This window comes from Marmota flaviventris, chromosome 14, assembly GCF_047511675.1.
Source record: "Marmota flaviventris isolate mMarFla1 chromosome 14, mMarFla1.hap1, whole genome shotgun sequence".
Taxonomy (NCBI): Eukaryota; Metazoa; Chordata; class Mammalia; order Rodentia; family Sciuridae; genus Marmota; species Marmota flaviventris.
In genome coordinates, this window is record NC_092511.1 from 83,692,893 (window position 1) to 83,709,899 (window position 17,007).

The following is a 17,007-nucleotide window of genomic DNA, read 5'->3' on the forward strand; positions in this document are numbered from 1 at the left end:
TTTGGAGGAGAAATGATTCGGCTGTGAGAGGCTTGACCCACTCAGTGAATTAATCCTGATAGGGATGAACTGAGTGGAAACTGAGGTGGTGGGTGTGGTGGAGGAGGGGGCATCGGGGTGGGGCTTGAGATATATATTTGTCTCTGATGAGTAGAGTCTCTCTCTGCTTCTGATCGTCACGTGAGCTGCTTCCCACTGCCACACTCTTTCGCCCTGATGCTCAGCCTCACCTCGAGCCCAAGGAATGGAGCCAGCCTCTTATGGACTGAGACCTCTGAAACTGTGAGCCCCTAAATAAACCTTTCCTACTTTACAGTAGCTCTGGTCAGGTCCTTTAGTTATAGCAGCAAAAAAGCTAAAATAGGTTAGTACCCTGGGGAATGAACAATGGAAAGTGTCCGTCTGTCACCACAGGAGACCAGCTGCTTAGAAATATGGAGTGGCCATGGCCAGGTGCAGTGGCACATGCCTGGATTCCTAGCTACTCAGGAGGCTGAGGCAGGAGGACTGCAAGTTCAAGACCAGGCTGGGCCACTTAGCGAGACCCTGTCTCAAAATATAAAATACAAATGGCTGAGGATGTGCTCAGTAGTGGAGCAACCTGGGTTCAACCCCAGGATGAAAAAACAGACAAGCCTGTCCACTCTCCTCCTAAATGTAGTACTGGGAGTTTTAGTTCATGTTGTCAGGCTGAAAACGAAATAGATAACACACAGAAGAGAGTAGAAGGAACACAAAACCACCCTTATTCACAGACAATACAGTTGTGTGTATTTAAAAAATGAGGAAATCTAAAAAAAAAAAAAAAAATCCCTACAACGGATAAGTGAGTTCCACAAGGTCATAAGGCATAAGGACAACACAGGAAAACCCACTGGATTTGCATCTTCTAGAAACACACAATTGGAAATTAAGTCCCATTTAAAATAGCTTCAAAAATGAAATGACTCATTATTTCATATAAATCTGATGAGCCATGCTTGACTTAAAAACTGAAAAACTCTGACAGAGGGGCTGGGGCTGCGGCTCAGTGGTAGAGCGCTCGTCTCGCATGTGTGAGACCCTGGGTTCGATCCTCAGCACCACATAAATAAAATGAAGGTATTGTGTCCACCTACAACTAAAAAAAAAAGAAAAAAAAATAACTCCAATGGATTAAATGAAGTGAAGACTAAACTGTGTTCACCACTGTGCAATATTTTTAAGATCTTGAGTCTCTCCTAATTGATCTATATTTATTGCAATACTGATAATCAGTAGGATTTTTTGTAGATACAGATGAGTTGATTCTAGACTTCCATTGAAAAGGCAGAGAAACAAGAATAGCCAATTTTGAAAAGGAAAGATAAAGCTGGAGGACTTACTTTCTCAATGGATGAAGTTAGGTCAGAAGTATCCCAAACATGGACGACGAATTGACTTCTGACCAACTTGCCGGGAAGAATCAATGGGAATCCAACAATCTGTCTACAAATCAAACTGGAACAATAAACAAGGGATGCACAGGGACGCACAGGGACGCACACACCTCACTTGTGAGTTTTTTTAAAAAGTCACTAAAAGCCAGGCGTGGTGGCGCATACCTGTAATCCCAGTGGCTCAAGAGACTGAGGCAGGAGGATCGAGTGTTCAAGGCCAGCCTCAGCAACTTAGAGATGTCCTAAGCAACTCAGTGAGACTCTGTCTCTAAATAAAATACAAAAAAAAAAGGGCTGGGGATGTGGCTCAGTGGTTAAGCACCCCTGAATTTAGTCCCTGGTCCAAAAACAGTCACTAAAAATGGACCACAGTAAAAATGTAAAGCTATAAATATTTTAGAAGAAAAATTTCATGACCTTAGGCCAACAGTTCTTGAACTTGACCACCAAAAACCTGATCCATAAAAATAAAAATATTAATAACTAGGACTTTGTTAAAATTGAAAGTCTTTATTCTAGAAAAGACATTTGTTTTAAAAAAAAAAAGTTACAAAAATAAGCCACAAACTGGGAGAAAATATTTGTAACTCACACGTTTAAAAAAAGAACTAGTATACAGAATATGTAAAGAGCACTCAAAGCTGAACAACAAGAAGATAAATAAAACATTTTTAAAATGAGCAAGCTGGCTGGGTGCAGTGGCACACCCCTGTACTCCCAGCGGCTCGGGAGGCTGAGGTGGGATGATCACAAGTTCTAAGCCAGCCTCAGCAATTTAGCAAGGCCTTATTCAACTTAGCAAGACTTTGTATCCAAATAAAATATAAAAAGGGCTGGGTATGTGGCTCAGTGGTTAAGTGCCCTTGGCTTTGTCTCCGTACAAAACAAAACAAACAAACAAACAAACAACAGCAACAAGAATGGGCAAGCTTGGCACAGTGATGCCAAGTGATGCACAGGGATGCACACCGACGCACACCGACGCACAGGGATGCCCATGATGCACAGTGACGCACCCTGTAGTCCCAACTACGTGGCAACTGAGCAGGAGATCACTTGAAGCTAAGGGTCAGAGGCCAGCCTGAGCAACAACACGACCCTGAATGGGTGCTTCACCCAACAGACTAGTCACGTGGCAAATAAGCACAGGAAATGAAGATTGAACCCAGGGCCTTAGCACACTAGACAAACCCTCTACCACGGAGCCACGTCCCCAGCCTGCAACTGGGTGTCTCATGCGATGCTGGCGGGAATGTAAAAGGTGACATCAGATAAGAAACACAGCTTGGGCTGGGGTGTAGCTCAGTGGCAAAGCATCTGCCTTGCACTCGCACAGCCCTGGGTTTGACCCCCAGTTCCAAAAAAGACAAAAAAATAAAAAATAAAAAAAAATAAAAGAACCCTACCAAAACAAATAAATAAATAAGATTAAGAAAGAAACAAACACAGCTTAGCGGTGTTTCAAAATGAAACTTCCATTGACCAAATGACCCAGCAATTCCATTCCTAAGTATTTCCCAAGAGAAATGAGAATTTACAGCCACACTAAAGCTGGGTGCAAATGTTTATAGCAGTTCTACTCATAACTGCCCCAAACTGGAGGTGACACCATGGGAGGGCGCTGTGCATCCCACGCCCACAGGGGGACCTGGAACACTGATGCTCAGACGTACTAAGCTAAAGAAGCCAAGTTCAAAGGCTTTGCCCCCCCCCCTTGATCCTATTGCTGTGACACTGGAGAAGATGGTACTTTGGTGACACAGGACAGATGATGGTTATAGGGGATGGTCTGGTGTGACTTTTCACAGAGCGGCATGGTGTAGTTTTGGGGGTGGTGGAACCACTCTGTATCCTAATTGTAGTGGTGTGGTTGCCACAGATCTATGGTTAAAATAATGAAAATGAACACTAAAAACATGTGTTTTTATTTAACTGTAAAATGTGATCGACTAACTGGGTGTGGTGTTGAACGCCTGTAATCCCAGCAATTCAGGAGGCTGAGGCAGGAGGATCTCTAGTTCAAAGCCAGCCTCAGCAACTTAGCGAGACCCTGCCTCTAAAAAAGGTCTGGGGATGTGGCTCTGTGGTTAAGTGTCCCTGGGTTCAACCGCAGTACCAAAAAGAGGGGGAGGGGGAGGGGGAAGAGGAGGAGGAGATGGACCAAAACATAACCCTGTAATGATGGGATTTGGAACCCTGACACATCTCAGGTCAGAGAGGTTTGGGGAGGGGGGGAAGCCTCTGAAACATCCCAACTCCTCCACCTCCAACACCTTGCCCACCTCACAGGCAAGGAGAAGCTGGGAGCCTGTGCTTCTCCTCCAGAACCTCTGGGCTGGAGAGGGGGAGGTACCAGGGGTGGGTAAACATGTTTCCTGTCTCCCCAGTGAAGCCAGTTTTCTCCTGTGGGAAAAGAGAGAAACAGCCACCCTTGCAAGGTCCCCCGCTGTTTGACCTCCCCTGCCTCCCAGCAACCACCCACTCTCCATCAACCAGTCACAAAACACCTGGAAAAATGACTCAAGACAGACTGCTCACAAGAGGGAGTTAGAGGAAAGCCCTGGAGACAGCAGGGGCGTTGGGAGGCTGGCCAGGCCCAGGGTCCCTGCTGCAGACCCTGCACGAAGCCACCTTCCACTTCCCTTAATAATAGAAAATGCAGGGACAGAGGAGGTCCAGAAGGTCTTGGCAGAGGGGTGCTTATCTGGGCAGAGATCTGAAAGATGAGAAGAAGCCAGGTAATGCTTACTCCAGAAAGCGCGGAGGCCTCCCTGTGGTTCACCCCTCAGGCTTGTCCGGGCAGGCTGGAGTGGAGGAGGGGTGGGGAGTGCAAGTCACATGAACGTTGAAATAAGCATCAATGAACAGTCTCTCTTGCTCCCCTGCCCCTGAGTCAGGTGCTCTTACAGCTTAGCATTGCAGACAGCTGGATATGGCAGGCAGGGAGTGGATCCCCATCTCCTGAGAACGGTGCCCCAGAAGGCTCATTTTGGGTGTAGCAGCTCCAATGTTGGGGACAGCTGCCTGAGTCTCACCTGTTTCCCAGGTGCTCTCAGGAGGCAGGCATTTGCCTGAGCACCTAAGATCAGGTGATGCCAGGCTGGGCTCCAAGCTTCTCATTGCACACCCTGCCCCCTCCACGGCCAGGGCTAGGGAACCCCTAGAGGATGCACCCTCCTGTGCTGCTGGGATGGGCTCAGGATGCAGATTTTGTTTTGTTTGGTGTCTGTGAAGTTAATGGGAGATTCCATTGCTCTGGGGATGGGTTCATTGTGGCCCCAAATGGGGCCTCTGAGTGCCTAGCTGCTGAGCAGCCCCTTAGAAGCCTAAGTACCACTGATAGCACTATCCTCACCAGGTCTGGTCTGAAGCTAATTTTCCCTCCCGGGAGTCCCTTCTTATACTCCAGGGGGTTTCCAGATAGCCTGGGGGCATGCCTGCCAGGCTTTTGTCCCAATTTTGTTCCAAGGATTTTGTCCCAATGCAAGGAGTACAGGTAAGAGTCTGCAAGCAAGGGAGGCTTGGAGTCTCACAAGGGCCGCTGGATTTACACTTCTCTTTCCTGGTGGTGTAATCTTGACTAAGTCACAGACTCCTTGGGTCTCAATTTCCTTATCTGCAACATGGGGGTGACCAGGATCCTGCTTCCCGGCTGCTAGGAGGATGCAGTGCCTGGAAGAAGCCTACAGGATCCTGGTGGCATCTGTCCCCTCCCCTCCACATACAGCCACTGTGTTTGCCGACGGTGGCAGTGAATGTCTGGGTAACTGGTGGGCCGTCCAGGGCCAGGCCCCTCTCAGAGGGAAGGAATCTCTGACTGCCCAAGATAGTCTCGTCTACTGGATGCTGGCTCTGAACTTGGCGATTCCAGATCCACCTCAATAAGATGCATCTTTATCTGCATTTGTGGCTTTAAAAACCAGTTCCTAATAGTTAATGGGATCGTGAATCTGATGGAGTAAATAAACCCAGTGGGACTTGAACAAACATAAACCGCAAAAAGAGAGCAAGCTGCCTGTATGTGTGTGGAAGAAAACGCGGGTCGCGGGCTCGGAGCGCAAGGACTCAGAAGCTCCCCAGTCAGTCGCCCTGGGAAGAGCTGACCGGCCAAGAAAGTTCTGTGGGGTTTGAGGTGTGTGGCGCCAGGAACACTCCAGTCACAGTGTGAATGCCGGGTTGGAGAGCCTCCCGCCCTCCAACCTACAGGGTGGCTGGGAGCGCTCACGGAGACCCAGAAAGACCCCGGTCTCCGAAGTCCGGGAGACCTCTGCCTCCTCCCCGGTTCTCACGCGGAGCCCTCTCCCCGCGGATCGACGCTTCGCACAAACTGCCCCGCTAGACCCGCCCGGGTCCTCCCAGGCGCCTGGCCCGAGACGCATCTGAGATGACAGATGGGGGACTCTGCGCCTCTCCGAAAACTGAAGCGCAGCCGATACTCGCTCCAAGCCCCCGCCCCGAGCGTCCGAGTGCCATGTGGCAAGCCCGGTCCCTCCCGCCTCAGCGGTGCCTCTCCCGTGAGCCGGACAGGGAGCGGCGGGCTGCAGGGACACTGACCTGGGAAGCCCGCGACGCAGGGCAGGCGAGGAGCAGCAGGAGAAGGAAGAGCGCGCGCCAAGAGTGGGGCACCATCTTGCCAATCGGAACCTCGCTGCCTGGGAAGGGAGATCACTCGGCGCCCTCCCTGCCGAGCCTGTCCCGGAGATGCCGCAGCTGCCCCTGCAGGGCCCGGAGAGGCGGGCGCGCGGGGACCCGGGAGGCGCCGGGAGCAGCGCGGCCCCTCGGGGATCGGCGCCGCGCTGCCGAGGCGCAGTCTCGGGGCCAGGTGCGCGGCGCGCCGGACCCTGCAGCCCCCGCGGCCACCAGCGTCCGCAGCCGCCGGCACGAGACGGCCCCGGCGAGGCGGGGAGGCGCCAGCCCCTTGGCCAAGACCGAGGGAGGAGGGGCTGCCCGGCCAGGAATGCGCCTGGGAGCGCGCCCAAGCCGCGGCGCCCCGAGGAGGCCGGGCGCGACGCCGAGGACGAGCACGGGCATCCTCAGGACCTTCGCGGGAAAGGGCGGCCGGGGTCCCGCACACGTGCCGGAGACCAGTAGCCCATCCTGGGCTGGTCCACGCGAGACCATCCTCATTTCCCAATCGGGGAGACAGAGGCTGATGTCACCCAGGGACAGGGAGCAGAGTGAAGATCCAAATCTAGGTCGGTCCTACTTCACAGCCCCAACAAGGACACCTTTCTCCGCGACACTGTGAGGACAGGTGATGGGCTTCCTAAACGTGGCATAGGTTAGAATAAGCTCTCCAACCGAGAGGAGTCTAGAATTCCCTAAATGACGCCTCTGGGAGTTTAAGGGCACCCAGAGAAACTAAGAATCTACAGCCTTCTCCTGGTTTCCACTGACCTCCCAAGGGAAGGGGAAACAGTTTAAAATAGAAGTCGGGTTCTAGAACCTTGTAAAGGCGAAAAGGAAACAGCTGGGAAGGGCAGGCAGGAGCAGTCCCAGGTCCCCTGCACCCAAGAGCTGTGGGGGAACCAGATGTCTCCCACTTAGCTCCTAGAAAACATGATTTAGCTCTTAGGGAAGAAGGCAACCCAGGATGCCACTTGTGGTGCATACCAAGTCTGGCCAGGCCTGAATCTGTCTCCTCCTCCACATTTCATTGAGCTCAAGAGCTCAAGGAAGGGGTTCAGAAGATTTCCCACTGGCAGCCGGAAAGGAAGGTTGGCACCCTCTCCTGGTCTTGGTATTTCTCTCAGTTCTGTAGGCTGGGGAGTCCAAAAGCAAGGCATGGAAAAGTCCTGCGCTGGGGAGGGCCACTTCCTGGCTCCATAGAGGCAGCTTCTTGTGGCATCCTCGCCTGGTGGAATAGACAGAGGAGCTCTCTGGGGCCCCTTTTATAAGCAGACTGCACTAACCCCACTCATAAAGGTGGAGCCCATGTGACCTGTTAGTCAGCTTTGCATTGCTGTGACCAAAATACCTGACAAGAACAACTCAGAGGAGGGCAAATTTATTTTGGCTCTCATTTTCGGGGATTTAGTCCTTGGTAGGCTGACTCCATTGCTCTGGCCCAGGGATGAGGCAGAACATCATGGCGGAAGGGTGGGAAACAGGAAAAGCTGCCCCACTCATGGTGACCAGAAAGCAGAGAGAGAAAGGGGAGGGGACCGTAGGGAAATGAACCTTTCCAGGGCACACCCCCAGTGATCCATCTCCTCCAGCCATGACCCACGTGCCTTGAGTTAACACCCAATCCATTCAAACTAGGATGGACTGATCAGTTCATAGCTCTCATGATCTGATCATTTCCCCTCTGAACAGTCCTGAATGAACATAGGGACTTTGGGGACCATAGCACTAATCATCTCCCAGAAGCCCAACCTCCTAATACCATCATGTTGGGGATTCGATTTTCAACATATGGAATGGTGGTGGGGATGGGGACCAAAAACATTCAGCCCATAGCCTGTCCTCGGGAACCAATCGGAACCTCACTGGCGCAGGCTGGCCACCGGAGCCTTGGCTACCCAGAAAATCTGCTGAGCTTCTCCTTCCTGCCCCCTGTTTGGGGAAGCAGAGCAGAGCTTGTGTTCCCTTGTCTTGCATTCCTGAAGAGAGTCCTGGTCAGAACACTGCTTCTCCCTGTCCAGACGGAGAGAAGGGGACAGCGATGGCCCCATCCAAGGCAGCCTGTGGAGACTGTGGTTTTGAGCCTCCTTCTCCCATGTGTATGCCATCCATGCCAAAAGCCCAGCATCCCCCTCCCTGGCAGTACTCTCCCTCTGTGAATGAAAGGTTCCATTCTGGTCAGTGTGGCTGTTTGTGTTTTACCCCATCTTGTATTTACATGGAAAGCTCCACTGGAAGGTCCAGCGCTGTCCCGTGGGAGCCAGACATTGGTGGAGATAATTCTCCTTTTCTCTTCTCCTGCCTTTCCTACAGTCATGAAGTTGGAGGAAACTCTTGGCTTCCTGCATCAGAATGAACTGATCGAGTGATGTCCCAAGGTATGCAAATTTGGCCCCTCCCAGAATGCTGCTCCCAGGGGAGACCTTAGCCCTCTTTCACTATTGGGGTGCAGTAATATTACTTATATCAAATCTGTGATTATAGGATTTCAGGAATTTTATATTTTAAATTTCAAATGTTTCTAAGTTTCAACAGGGATTTGTTGTTATTACTTACTAACTTCATGTGTTACCCTATGACTGCCTTCTGTTTAGTGCTTTGCTGTTTGGGCTGGCATAAGGTCTGATGTCTCTTTTGTCTCTGTCCTCAACCACCCTGGATCTGCAGACTGAGGCAGGCTCTCCACAGTTGAAACTTGGCCAGCTGTCTAAAAGTAGACGGTCTGTGAATATAAGCTAATTGGATGGACCTATCAACTGTTCTGTTCCTTCTATTTCCTATTTAACTTTCAGAAGAATATTCTGGAATGCTGGAGGATTGGTTTTGGCGGTGGTGGGAGGGGGATCAGCACAAAGAAAATAGTTCCAAAGGTTTTTTGGCAGGACCCCTTGCCGTGTCCTGGGAGGAGCTCTCGGATTCACTCATATTCTCCGGGTAGCTCAGGAATGCGAAGCAACAGGGGAAGATTTGTAGAAATCTGGGCTTAAGCCTGGACCAGAGGTGGCATCCCGGGGGAACCAGCCACTCTGGAGCAGTCCCGCAGCATGCTCTGGGTCCCTCTTGGTGGCCCTGCTAATGCTGTCCACCCTTTTGGGGTTCAGGGACTTCTTACTGTTTTGCCTCCCTATGGCTGAATCTTGTTTGCAGATCTTCTCCTCTTACCTCCTCTATCCCACTTGTATCTGTGGCTGTAAATGTCATCAGCCCCACAAACACCCACGAGGGGCCCCAGGAACAAAGCCCAGCATGTTAGGCTAACCCAGGGTAACAGACGAGGGACAGCAGGGAGGGGGTGGGAGGGATCATTCAGCAGGAGAGCAGTGACTTCATCCCATTCATTCATTACACAAATATTTACCGAGTGCCCACTCGAGGCATGGCCCTGTGCCAGGCGCGGCCCCGTGCCAGGCGCTACATTATGCTCTGGCATTGTCTTTGGAGCTCCAGCCAACGAGACCTTGCAGTCCCACAGCGAACACTGAAGAGACTGTCTGCTTGTGCATGATGTCAAGACAGCCAGAAGAAACCTCCCCCAGAAAACCCTCCCAATTCAGAAGATAAAGCCTGGAGAAAGACAGATTTCACTGTGCCATAATTAAAGACCAAACATCAGTTAATATCTGTCAAAAGGAGGACAACTTTGAAAATCCACAAATGTCATTGTGCATAGAAGTCCAAACGCCTCAGGAAGGGACAGATGGTGGAAGCAGGCGAGAACACAATCCTTGAAGTCAGACCTGGCTGGGCGAGCCTCGCTCCCTCCATGCTGCCAGCGTGGACCTGCAACTCTCAGCTTCCTCATCTAGGTAATGAATAAAAAATGCTTATCAGCGGGCACAGTGGTGCACGCCTGTAATCCCAGTGGCTCAGGAGGCTGAGGCAGGAGGATCGAGTTCAAAGCCAGCCTCAGCAACTTAGTGAGACCCTGTCTCTAAATAAAATATAGATATATTTTTCTTTCTGGGGATGTGGTTCAGTGGTTAAGTGCCCTGGTTCAATCCCCAGTACCAAAAAGAAAAAAAGAAAAAAAAAGTCATTATGAGATTTCAAAATAATCAAGTGCCTAACAAGCCTCAGCACACAGTAGGCACACAGGTAAGGGGCCATTGCCAACACTGACTCTGATGGTCTTTCATGCAGGTATAAGAAGGGAACACACATTCCCAAGCGCCCATTCCATGCCAATCCCTGTGCTAAGCACTTCACAAGTATCCACGTGGTCTTCATGGCAACCTGGTGAATTGGGTCCCCTTATTCCCACTCTACAGATGGGCAAGCTGAGGCTTAGAGTGCTTCAGGGAGTTTCCCAATATCAAGCTGAAGTTTGAACGAATGCTGAACAGAAGGGTCCTGGATAAAGGTGGAAGAACACAGGAGCTGGGGATGTGGCTCAAGCGGTAGCATGCTCGCCTGGCATGTGTGCAGCCCGGGTTCGATCCTCTGCACCACATACAAACAAAGATGTTGTGTCTGCCGAAAACTAAAAAGAAAATAAATATTAAAAGATTCTCTCTCTTTAAAAAAAGAAAAGTGGAAGAACACTGTTCTAATGTGCAACTTTTTTGTAAGTCTAAAATCATCACTAAGTAATATGTATAATTGGATATTTTCTTTCATCCTGTCATGATAAATTGTTCCATCTCAGTTATGACAAATGATCATTTTTTCAATATATTTTTATTTATTTTATAGATTTATTTTTTTATGTGGTGCTGAGGATCGAACCCAGTACCTCACACATGCTAGGCAAGCACTCTACCATTGAGCCACAACCCCAGCCCCCACATTGTTATTTTTAAGGAATTTTCTCATTTTATCTAATTTGTCAAGCTTATTGGCATAAAGTAGTAGTATTTCCTTATTATCTTTTTACTGTCTATTGGGTCTGTAGTTATAGCCCCAATTTCATTCCTTGATTTATGTGGTCTCTTAATGATCATAGCTAGTCATTTATCAATGGTGTTTATCTTTTCAAAGAGCTAACTTTTGACGTTGTTCACTTTCTCCATTGTCTGTTTTCAATTTCATTGGTTTCTGCCCCTTATCTTTGAATGGGACCTGGGATTTAACAGTTATGGTAACACATAGACACGAAAACAATTGCTATGGAGGAAGGAGTGTTTATTATACTCGTCTCCCATGCAAGAGGCGTGGCACACGATGAAAGGCCACAAGGGCAAGTGCTCAAGACAGAGGGGCAGGCAGAGAGAACTGTGGGCCAGAGACTTTACAGTGACCTCTGCAGAAATGGGCCCAGCAAGGTAAGCAAGCTAAGCAGGCTGATGGGATGGTTGGAGTAGCGTGGTGGGGTCTGGGCTTCAGGGAATTCCCTAATTGTCTACTTCCTATGGTGATTTGGGCAGGATAGTGTCCTCAATTAAAGGAGGCAGGAGTTCCATAAAAGGAGGTAGGTGGGAGAGTGGGTTCAGGATTGGTTGTTTATATATCAAAGGGGTGCGCGTATAAGCAAGTCCTCCACCACTGTATCTAGGAATTAGCTAACTGGGTTCCTTGAAATTCCATATAAATTTTAGAATTGGTTTCTCAGTTTCTACAAAAGTCAGCTGAGATTCTGATGGGGTCTTCTTATATCTGTAGGTCAATCTGGGGACTATTACCCTCTTAATAATGGTAGGTCATCTTACCATAAGCTTTTTAGTTCATATATCTTTTCAATTTCTTTCAAAAATGTTTTATACAGTTTTGCACTTCTTTTGTCAGATTCATTCCTAAGTATTTTATTCCTTTAAAGGAACCTTTTTTTTGTGTGCTGCTGGGGAAAGAACCCAGGGCTTCATACAGCTTGACATGCTCTCTAACACTGACTATATTTCAGCCCTGTATTGTCTTCTTTTGATGCAACTGTAAGTGGATGTTTTTAACCTTTCATTTTTGAATTATTAACTGTAAATATATGAATATAAATTGATGTTTGTACATTGATCTCACATCCTGCACCTTCCCTGAATTCATTATTGTTCTAACAGTTTTTTAGTAGATTCCTTGTTGTTTACTATATACAAGATAATGTAATCTGCAAATAGAGATACTTTCTCCATTCTAATCTCAATAACTTTTCTTCCTTTTTCTTATCTGGTTGTCCTGACAAGGAGCTCCAGTGCAGTGTTGAATAGACGTGAGAGTGGACATCCTGTTTTGTTCCAGAGCTGAGGGGGTGTCTGAGTCCACTCAGGCTGCTGTAACAAAATATCTTGGACTTGGTATATCAATAACAGACATTTACTGTTCACAGTTCCAGAGACTGGGAATTCCATGATCGAGATGCCAGCAGATTCAGTCTCTGGTGAGGCTCAAACTCTGCCTCCAGGATGGTACCTGCTTGCTGTGTCCTCCCCGGTGGAAGAGGCGCCTCTTTTCAAGGGCATTAATCCCATTCATGAGGCTCCACTCTCAGGATCTAATTACCTGTAAAGGCCTCACCTCTTGATACTGCTACACTGGGGATGAGATTTCATCATAATATTGCAGACACAAACATTCAGACCTCAGCAGAAGAAGAGCACCAGTCTTTTTTCTTTGAGTATCATGTTAACTATGAAGTTTTTTTTTTTTTCTTTTTTTGTAGATGCCTTTTATCATGCTAAGGAAATTGCCTTCTTGCTGGTTTGTTGAGTATTTATTTGGCGTTCGATTTTGGTAAATGTTTTTCCTGATCTACCGATAACTGTATTAGGTGTATAAATCTTTTTATGTGTTGCTGTATATATGTCGCTGATATTTGTTTCCATGTAATTAATGCAAGACACTGGTCTGCAGTTTTTATTTTCCCCTCTTGTGTTGCCGTTGGTTAGTTTTGGCATCAGAGTGATACTGACCTTATAGAATAAGTTGGAAAGTGTTCCCCCTTCTGTTTTTCGGAAGAGTTTTTGAATAATAATAATTTTCTTTATATGTCTGTAGAGTTCAGTGGTGAAGCCATCTGGGCCTGGACTTCTGTGAAGTCATAAAAACAATTCCTAATTGAATCTCATAACTTATTATGGGTCTATTGAGACTGTTTATTCTTGAGTCAGTTCCAGTTATTTGTGTCTTCTAGAAATTTTTCTATTTCACCCAAGTTGTTCAATTCATTGACAGTGTTCTGTTGGTTATATTCCAATATTCATTTTTGAAGATTTTGTTTTCTGAAACCATTCAGGTCCTGAGCACATTATTATTCTTCAAGGCTGCTACTGAGCTCTGGACTCGACATATTAAAACACCACAGTGTTTGCTCTTCTTACTGAGGTTCAGCCATTTTTCTTGAGTAAATGCTCCTCAGATTGCTATTAGTTAATTTCTAAAGTTTTGAAAAACGTTGATTCTGAGAGTTATTTTTTTGGTACAGAGGATGATTCAATCCAGGAGTACTTAACCACCGAGCCACATCCCCAGCCTTTTTAAAATATTCTGAGACAAGTTTCTCACAGAGTCCCTTATGGCTTCAGCTGAGGTTGGCTTTGAACTCACAATCCTCCTGCCTCAGCCTCCCAAGCTGCTGGGATTATGGACATACACCACCTCACCCAGCTGCCAGTTCTTATTTTTATTAAATTTTGAGACAGGGTCTCAGTGAGCATTTTTTTTTTTTTTCCTAATAAAGGGGCAAACTTTCAGGTCTTTATTCTGCCATTTTCTCTGATGTCATCCTCACATTCTTGTTTAGTAGGCAATTTACTTGGTTGGAATCAAGGTCTAGTTTTGTTTCCTGTGGTGTGAACAGATCTCCAGGTTCCACTTGTCAGCCGGAGATGGATGCAGTCATCCCCAAACACACACAGCTGAGGGAGAGCCCGTGATGCAGCCGAGGGAAGATTTTATATCCAGAATTTGGTGCTTACCTGCTTTGGCTCTGGTTAGACCAGTGTGTACTGCTATAACAAGGAGAGGGTCTTCACAACAAGCGTGTGTTTCTTACAGCTCTGGAGGCCAGGAGGCTTGAGGTCCAGGTGCTGTCTGGCGAGGGCCTGCTTTCCCTTCTCAGGCAGCTCTTTTCCCCATGTGTCCGCACATGGCAGAAGGAACAGGGAGTTCAGGGGCATCTCTCATAAGGGCACTAATCTACTCCTGAGGGCCCCACCCTCATCAGCTGATCACCTTCCCCAGACCTCCCATCCCAATGCCATCATCCCCTGGGGACATGGCTAGCATTCTTCTTCAGCAATTCCTCTTGTACTTCCCAGCCCCTGTGCTGCTCCTGAGCTCTTCCAGTTCTTCAAACCAGTGAACCCGGTTTTAAGTCTGGATTTCATTTCCCTGTGAACTGGAGCCTGCAGTTTCCTTCACGCAAGCCTTGCCTTCCCTCTGGTGCCCTGGGCCTCCTCAGTCCAGTTGTCTCCAGGTAGCTGTGACTCTAATTGTCTAGAGCAGTCTGTGGGAAGGGCAGGTCCCACAGAGGCACTCCTCCATTGTCAGAAGGGGAAATCTGCAACTGCCTTTTATAAGGATATTGTTTCCAAGTGTACAGGTAGTGAAAAAGGCAACCTGTTCTTTCCTTCTTGATATAAATATCTAAAATAATTTCTTGGATGCAGATGCATCTATGCCCAGACTTTATTTTTTTAAAAAAGAAAGATACCAAAATTCATGGAATTGGATATTTTATTTTCAGTAGGGACAATGTAAGACAGACACTGCCGCTAACCCTCTGGGCTCCACTCTACCCCAAGGAGGTCCCTACTGATGGACTCAAAGCAGAGCACCAGCATTAAGAGCTGAATTTGGAGGCTAGAATGACAATGAGGTCATAGGAAATGAGGCAGCAAGGATGACCAGCACACAATGCGCGCCTCAGTCCTGCGGGTGCAGTCCCACCTCTCTGGCTGCTTGTAAGTTTCTTTCTTAGGATGGTGGGGTTTGAAGCAGGCCCTTGCAGAGGTCAGGCAAGAGCTTCACCACAGAGCTACACCCCCAGACCCCACGCACATGTTTAGTTTATAACATTTCAAAAGTTATTTTTTTAATATTATTGTTTGTAAATGTCAATGTACGTACAACCTCACTGAGCCTATTTTTTATATTTACTTTTTAGTTATAGGTGGACACAATATCTTTTATTTTATTTTTATGTGGTGCTGAGGATTGTACCCAATGCCTCATGCTAGGCAAGCTCTCTACCTCTGAGCCACAACCCCAGCCCCTAAAAGTTATGTCTTTAAGGTTTATTTTCTTTACTCCCCAAATCTGTTTAATGGCATTTTATAAGAAAAAATATATTTGTATTTATTTTTTTAAAGGCAAGATTTAAGGACAAAGAGTCGAGATTAGGAATTCTAGGAGACATGACTTTGGCACCCTCTACTGGATGGCTTTTGAATTTTTTTCTGTATATAAACTGCAGTTTCTTTTTCTTCAAAATAATTTTAAGGAAATGCTACCCAAGTTATTCCCATCTGAGTTATCACGCCAGCCTACGTGACACAGCCCAGGTGTTCGGCTGTAAGCCCAGATCACTCATGGGGAACCTCTGGGCAACTTATTCTTAAGGTGATGTACCTGAACTTCAGAGGGTTTCCCATGCACCTTCCACCTTGATGTCAGCTGGCCGAGGAGGGCAGTGCCCCAGGTTCCTCAGACACGTTATCAACCCTCCAATAAGCAAACATGGACGTGGTAAATGGAGCCTCCACTCCCCTCAGGACTTGAGGACAATCCTTCAAGGAGGACTCCTGCTAATAATAGGCCAGTCTGGTCACTTTCCTGGGTGGGTTACCTAAGGCAGGCTACTAAGCCTCTCCTGTGGGGACAATGGCTAAGCCTGGTGCCCTGTGAATGGCCCAGAGTCATCACATGCCCCTGCCCTCCTCCAGGCTCCCGTCCTGGCCCCCAACATCAGGCTGGGAGAAGGTCCCTGAAGAAATGTCCCCATGTTGCACCACATGTCCCAGCAGGGTGGGGCTCTCAGGGATCCAGCTGTGACCTGAAGCCACACAGCCTTTCCCATGCAGCCTAGGCAAAGCTCACACCTTAGCTTTAGAAAGTTAGGTAATGCGAAGGCAGGAGAAGCTCCTAGGCCTGCCGCCGTCCACTGCTCCACAAGGCAGGAGGCCAGGGGTCCCCCTCTCAGGAAGGAGGCAGCCGGGCTGCTGGCACTACTCTGCCTGCTGGCAGTCTGGTGTGACCACAGGACCAGGTTTTGCCAAGGGACCGCTCAGAAGCAATGCTCGCCACTTCCTGCTCCAGTCCCAGAACCTTCTGAGCGGTCCCTCCTCCTTCCGCTGGCTGGGTACAAATGGTGGCCTTGGATGGAAATAAACTGGGGGTCCTGAGGTGCCACCTGGAAGGCCAGCCTCCCCACCTCTGTGCCCATCTGGGCTGGGACAAGAGTTGGCCTCTTTTCATCTCAGTCTTCTGAAGGGTTGGGATCACATGGGGACCACTTTGGGGTAGAACCCCAACAGCACTGACCACAGTGCCACTTTGGTTCACTGCTATTCAATCCTTGATTTTGTTTTTATGTAAGTAACACGTAGTCGTCTGTTGTTATAAATTCTTTGTGATAACTTCATGACTGCACAGTGTCCCCAAAGTAGCCAGTTAAACCATAATGCAATAATTTTCCTATTGTTCACATTTAAACTTGCCTCTAGTTTCATCTTGAATACTACAATACACGCTTGTGCGGAAACTTTATTCTATATTTTGAGCCGTCCTTTAAAATATCACCAAAATTGATACCATCCAAACTTCATGAACTTCTTCTCACAAAGACCATCATTAATGAGTCATTTCTCACCATCATTAATGAGTCTGCTCAGTTCACCAGACCTTGATAGCAAAGGGATTTTACAGATGTCTATAAAGAACGTAAATTTAGGTTAACCAGATTTTTAGAAATTCCCCCAACCTTTTGTTTTGCATTTCTGTATCACTACTGAGGTTGAATAGTTTCTTGTTTAATGGAATATCCCTCCTCTTTGAAGGATTTCAGTCCTGCCGTCTACTGAAGTCTGTTTTTCCTATA